Here is a 7,190-nt window from a genome sequence, read left to right as displayed (position 1 = left end):
TTCTTGTAATTTTGATTTTTGCATTTGCATTCTTTTATATTAAGAAAAATACAAACAAACTATCCTTGAATTGTCTTGCTCTTGTATGTGAAGGTATAATTCTGCAAGAGAATTATTACCTATAGACCCTAAGATTGAATGGACCTTCATAAGAAGAAAAATTTTGTAAAAGTAATAAGAGGAGTAAGCAAAACAAAATATGACAAACAAAGCTCTTAAAGATTATGCAGCACCGTATGCTCGAAGTCACCAGTCTAGTATTACCAGACCAACTGTCAGAGCTAATAATTTTGAGATTAAACCTGCAATAATCACAATGGTCCAATGACATCAGTTTGGTGGAGGCGCACATGAGGACCCAAACCAAGATTTGGAGGTTTTTTATAAAATCTATGGAACAAGAAGTATGAACGGAGTACCAGCTGATGCAGTAAAACTACTCCTATTTGGTTTTTCTTTAAGAGATAGAGAGAAACTTTGGCTCACTTATTTACCATCAAACAGTATTACATTCTCGGCGCAGTATGAGCAAACATTCTTAGACAAATTCTACCCACCGAGAAAAATGGCGCACATGAGAAATCAGATTGCTAACTTCAAATAAACTGATACAGAATCTCTCTATGAAGTGTGGGATAGATTCAAAAGTATGCTAAGATCATGTCCACATCATGGATTAGAAAAATGGTTAGTGATTCACACTTTCTATAATGGAATTAACAATCATACTAAAGTGTCTCTTGACTCCACTTCTGGCGGGACACTCATGAATAAATGTTCAGATAAAGTTGAAGAAATAATAAAGAGTGTGACACTTAATCATCACTAGTGGGCATCAGAAAGAAGTGGAACGATTTTCCCTAGAAATCCGATTAAAATGTCAGAAAAATATGACCTAGATATTTTGAGTTTAATATCTACATGTTGGAGTGTATACTAAAAGCCTAGCTTTTGTATAAATATTTATAAGAATCACATTGGTCAAGTGTCTACATTTATATATACCAAATGTAGATGTTCAATTAATTTATATTATAGATAACATAGTGTATGATGTCACACACAGAAGATCGTGTTATCGTTTTTTTATAAATTAAAAAATAGTTGCTCACGACCAAGATAGAAAGGAACAAACCATTGGAAGGTCGTAGTGTAATTAGGTATTAGTGTAACGACCCACCTTCTACTGGCTAGGCTGTGAGGCCGATCGTTACATTATGCTGCCTAATTCATGTGCGGAAAGCTGATTTGATGAAAAATTTTGCTGAACTAATGAATATGCTTCTGTTAATCGCTATACTATCTGAACTTAATGTTTAAACTACCCCTTGAATTGCTGTGGCTATGCTAGAAGGTGTTCCAGGTCTTCTTTTATCGGAGTGAACTAAAGCAGCTAGCTAGTCGATTCACGGATCGATCCGGTACGTGCGGAGACTAATTTGGATCGATCGGTGATCGATTCAGGTTACAATCGATCCGATGATCGATTCGGGACCGCCGGGAACTGGCGTGCGGATCGATCGGTCGATCGATCCAAGCTATCGATTCCAAAGCCTCTGTTCGCGGGAGCAAATTCCCGATTCCTCGATCGATCGGTTGATCGATCCGGCGCTCGCGACGGCGGTGGATCGATCGATCGATCGATCCGTGAGCCAGCCGGATCGATCAACCGATCGATCAAGGAATCGGGGAATTTGCAACCATGAGCTGAATCGATCAGCGGATCGATTAGTTATCTGATCGATCACCGATCGATCAGACGCCAGTTCCCGTCAAGAGGTCCTCGAATCGATCAGCGATCGATTGTTCAACCCGGATCGATCACCGATCGATCCAAATTAGTCTCCGTGCACAGTAGCATGCTGGATCGATCAGTGGATTCAGCTCCAGATGACAGCGAAGACTAGAACACCCCTTCTAGCATAGCCACAGCAATTCAAGGGGTAGTTTAAACGTTAAGTTCAGATAGTATAGCGATTAACAAAAGCATATTCATTAGTTCAGCAAAAATTTTCATCAAATCAGCTTTCCGCTCATGAATTAGGCAGCATAATGTAACGATCGGCCTCACAGCCTAGCCAGTAGAAGGTGGGTTGTTACAGAGTGGTATCAGAGCAGAAAGTTCCATACTTCCTACACACACATCAGCATTGAACCTGCAGCTTCCAAGTAAGAATACCTCTCACTTTGTTATGTTATTGCTTTCATATTTGTAGACAACTAAAGTATGCTTATATGTGATAGTAACTAACATGATAGTATTAGCTATGTAAACATGATGCTTTAGTCATGTACGTCCTTTGTTCCTTTAGAAATGGCACGAGGACACCCAGCTAGAAGGGCACCAGCTACTAAGCCACAGCATGAGGCAGGCAGTTCAGTGCCTCCCCCAGACCTTACAGCAGTAGTGCTCAGTTACAGAAGCAGCAGCAGAACAACAACAGGAGATAGCCACCTTAAAGGCTAATCAGCAGAATACTCCCACTGTTACCTCGGAACCAAACATAGCAACCCCAGTAGTTATAGAGGTTCCACCAGTCCAGCCTAAAGCACCAGTAGCCCCAGCAGCAGAGGCAAAGAGAGAAGCCTATCTGATCCAGTGGCAGGAGTCAAGCCCGAGAACTTCTCAAGCACTAGTGAACCATGGGATGCTCAAGCCTGGTTCAAAACGCTGGAGAGTACGATGGAGCTTCTGGACTGGCCAGAGCATGAACAAGTGAAGTGTGCCTCCTTCTCCTTAACAGGAGATGCACGTATGTGGTGGGAGAGAATTAGAGTGAAGCGCCCAGTGAACCAGATGACATGGGCTGACTTCGAGAAAGAATTCTTCGAGGAGTTCTTTCACATGCGGGTCACAAACCGTCACTACGACGAGTTCACTGAGTTTCGTCAGGGCAACCTATCAGTTGAGGAAGCCGTGAAGAAATTCAATAGACTGGCTCGTCTATGCCCTGAACTAGTCAGCACAGAAAAAGAATGAGTCCGGTTGATGCTCAAGATGCTGAGGCCGGAAATAGCGATGAACGTGGCTGGCGGCGTTCATAGGCAGCAAACCACCGAAGAACTAGTCAGCAGTGCTCTGACCACCGAGCACTATCAGAACAATATCAAGCAGCAGAAGCAAGTCCTCTCAGAGCCCAAAGGGCAAGGAGGCTCAGGTACTCAGAAACAACAAGGCCACAGCTATAACTGGAAAGGGAACTCCAGTAACAAGCGCAAACCAGGGAGTTACCCAAAGGGAGGACCAGCCGGCAAACAGCCTAGTTATCCCAAGTGTGCTACTTGTGGGAAATTTCACCCAGGAGTTTGTCGCAAGGGCACACGAGGATGCTTTGAATGTGGACAGGAAGGGCATATGGCTAAGCAATGCCCGAACAAGACGAGTCTTCCTCAACCACAGCCGATACAGTATGGAGGATAGCCTGCACAGCTACATCAGATGCAGGCCGCTTTAGATGGTCCACACATCAGCTAGGGGAGACTAGAAGCCCCTCCAGCTACGACAAATGTGAGGATCTACTCCTTAACCAGAGAGGACGTAGCGAATGGCTCGACAGTGGTTACAGCTCAGATCAGTATTTTACAGCAAAATACAACTGTCTTATTCGATACTGGGGCAACCCATTCTTATGTATCTAGGGCATTTTCTGAAAAGTTAGCGATACCTCCAGAGGTACTCCGTGGTCAGTTTTTGACAACACTACTTTCAGGAGAAATGATGGCATCCACGCACTGGCTCAGAGCAGTTCCAGTCATTATAGCAGACAGAGAGCTCTTTTGTGATCTGATAGTGCTAGATATGACTGATTATGATGTCATATTTGGAATGGACTTCCTAATCAGACACGGTGCCTCTATCGAGTGTCGTAAACAGAAAGTCATATTCCAACCTGAAGCAGGAGTACAATTTGAGTATAGCGGAGAACCAAAGAGGAAAGCGAAGAAATTCCTCTCAACTTTAAAGCCACAGAAATTGTTAGATTCAGGATGCACGGGATTTTTAGCGCATATAGTCAATGTCAGTCAGGACAAGGACCAACAGCTAGCAGAGGTCCGAGTCGTATGCGACTACCCCGCAGTCTTCCCTGAAGAGTTACCAGGCCTAGCACCAGACAGGGAGATCAAATTTGAGATAGAACTCATTCCCGGTACGAATCCTATCTCCAAAGCACCTTATCGCATGGCTCTAGCAGAACTGAAGGAACTTCAGGAGCAATTACAGGAGCTGCTTGACAAGGGCTTCATACGTCCTAGTCACTCACCATGAGGAGCGCCTGTATTGTTCGTGAAGAAGAAGGACGGGAGCATGCGCCTGTGCATAGACTACCGGGCACTGAACCAAGTCACCATCAAGAACAGGTATCCTCTTCCCAGAATAGATGACCTGTTCGATCAGCTAAAGGGAGCAGCAGTGTTCTCTAAGATAGACCTCAGATCAGGTTATCATAAGGTGAAAGTTAAAGAAGGGGATATACCCAAGATAGCATTCAGGACTAGATACGGACATTATGAGTTCGTAGTCATGCCCTTTGGCGTGACAAATGCTCCAACTACTTTCATGGACCTCATGAACAGAGTATTCAGGGACTACCTAGATAGATTTGTTATTGTGTTTATCGATGACATTCTTATCTATTCAGGAACTCAGGAAGAACACGCAGAGCACCTGAGAATAGTATTGCAGACCCTTCAGCAAAACCAGCTGTACGCCAAGTTCACAGAATGTGAATTTTGGTTAGATCAGGTGTCCTTCCTGGGTCACATCATCTCAAAGGATGGTATCATGGTAGACCCCAGTAAAATAGAAGCTGTGAGTAACTGGAAAAGACCCAAGAACGCCAGTGAAATCAGAAGCTTTCTGGGATTAGCAGGTTATTACAGAAAATTTGTAGAGGACTTCTCCAGGATAGCCTCCCCACGGACAGCTCTCACCAGGAAGAATAGAAAATTTCAGTGGACAGAGGACTGTGAGAACAGCTTCAGCGAGTTAAAAAGGAGATTGACCAGTGCTCCCATTTTGACTCTACCAGAAAACACAGACAGCTTTGATGTTTACAGTGATGCCTCTAAGTTGGGACTAGGAGCAGTACTAATGCAAGAAGGTAAGGTGATCGCCTATGCCTCCAGACAACTCAAGAATTATGAGAGGAACTACCCTACTCATGACCTTGAGCTTGCAGCAGTAGTGTTCGCTCTCAAAATTTGGAGACATTACATGTATGGAGCTCAGTGCAGAGTGTATACAGATCATCAGAGTCTGAAGTACTTCTTCACTCAGAAGGATCTGAATATGCGACAGCGTAGATGGCTTGAGCTGGTCAAAGATTATGACATAGATATCCTCTACCATCCAGGAAAAGCCAATAAGGTGGTAGACGCACTTAGCAGAAAGTCCGATGCTACCTTACTATCCCTAGCAGCCATGTCACCACCCCTACAGAAGGAGATCACAGATTTTGATCTCGAACTTATAGTGGGGCAGCTCTCTACTATGACATTAGCATCTAACCTGCTTGGTGACATTCAGACAGCTCAGGAACAGGATCCTGAAATTCATAAAACCAAGCAAAGGTTAGCAGAATCAGAGAGTAGAGAATTCAGAGTGTCCAATAGTGGGGTATTATACTTCGGTGACAGACTCTGTGTTCCATATCAGGAGGAACTAAAGAGGAAGATTTTAGACGAGGCTCATAGGACTCCTTATGTGATGCATCCAGGTTCTACTAAGATGTACCAAGATCTAAAGAAACGTTTTTGGTGGCCTAGAATGAAAAGAGACATCGCTAGATATGTTAGCACCTGTCTGACCTGTCAGAGAGTCAAGGCAGAACACCAGAGACCAGGAGGAGTTCTGCAGCCTATCCAGATCCCATAATGGAAGTGGGAAGACATTTCTATGGATTTTATAGTGGGACTACCCAGAACCACGAATGGTTTTGATACCATCTGGGTAATAGTTGACAGGTTAACTAAATCAGCCCACTTCTTAGCTATCAGGATATCCTACTCCATGGAACAGCTAGCTCAGTTGTATCTCAAGGAGATCGTTAGACTACATGGAGTCCCACGAACCATTATTTCAGACAGAGATAGTAGATTTACATCACACTTTTGGGAGTGTGTACAGTCAGCATTGGGCACTAAGTTGAAATTTAGCACAGCCTTCCATCCTTAGACAGATGGTCAGACGGAGCGAGTAAATCAGGTACTCGAAGATATGCTCCGAGCATGTGCCCTAGACTTCAAAGGAAGTTGGTGTAAATATCTGAGTTTAGCAGAATTTGCATACAACAACAGCTATCAGGGCACTATCGGTATGGCACCTTACGAGTCTCTCTACGGGCGGAGGTGTAGATGTCCAATCTGCTGGTATGAGAGTGGTGAACAGAAAGAACTAGAACTTCAGACAGATCTAGTAGCAGATACCACAGCAGCTATACAGCAGATCCGCCACCAGTAAAGCTATGCTGATACACGGCGCAGACCCTTAGAGTTTTCAGTTGGGGATTCAGTATTCCTCAGAGTGGCTCCCATGAAGGGAGTAATACGTTTTGGGAAGAAGGGCGAACTAAGTCCCAGATATGTGGGACCATACCTTATCACTAAAAGAGTTGGCAATGTAGCATATGAGCTAGAGCTACCACAGGAGATGTCAGCCATCCATAATGTATTTCACATCTCTATGCTGAAGAAGCATATCCCAGATGCCACTCAGGTGATTGAGCCCCAGTCGGTACCAGTCCGCGAAGACCTCAGCTATGATAGTCGGCCTATTCAGATAATAGACCAAGCAGTTAAGAAATTGCGGAACAAGGAGGTACCATTAGTAAAAGTCATTTAGCAAGATCACACCACAGAAGAGGCAACATGGGAGACAGAAGCTAGTATGAGACAGAAGTACCCAGAGTTATTCTAAGTTCGAGGATGAACTTTTTATAAGGTATGGGGGATTGTAACGCCCGAAAATTCTCAAAATTATTTTAGAAATATTCTATGATTTTTCTGGAATTTTAGGATATTTTTATGGAATTTTTAGAGTAGCGGAAGTAGCAAAAAGAAATAGAAACGTAAAATAGCTTAAGCGGGAATCGAACCCGGGACCTATCGTGTCCGATAACCTTTAGATAGCTTTAGTAACCAAGTGAACCCAGCAGGGCCGTGCTGAAAGAAAGGAAATCAATTATATTTAT

General features: G+C 43.7%; 1 non-coding gene across 1 annotated transcript; it reads right to left on the bottom strand.

Moving 5' to 3' along the window:
• Positions 1-571: 571 nt before the first annotated feature.
• LOC121968814 lies at positions 572-678 on the bottom strand. The gene has a single exon (XR_006108349.1). It is a non-coding gene; the product is annotated as a small nucleolar RNA R71 (small nucleolar RNA).
• Between the last annotated feature and the right edge of the window lie 6,512 nt (positions 679-7,190).

The sequence above is a fragment of the Zingiber officinale genome, chromosome 3B, assembly GCF_018446385.1.
Source record: "Zingiber officinale cultivar Zhangliang chromosome 3B, Zo_v1.1, whole genome shotgun sequence".
NCBI lineage: Eukaryota > Viridiplantae > Streptophyta > Magnoliopsida > Zingiberales > Zingiberaceae > Zingiber > Zingiber officinale.
Note: the sequence above shows the minus strand (reverse complement) of the source record. Positions and strands in the feature narration are given on the sequence as shown.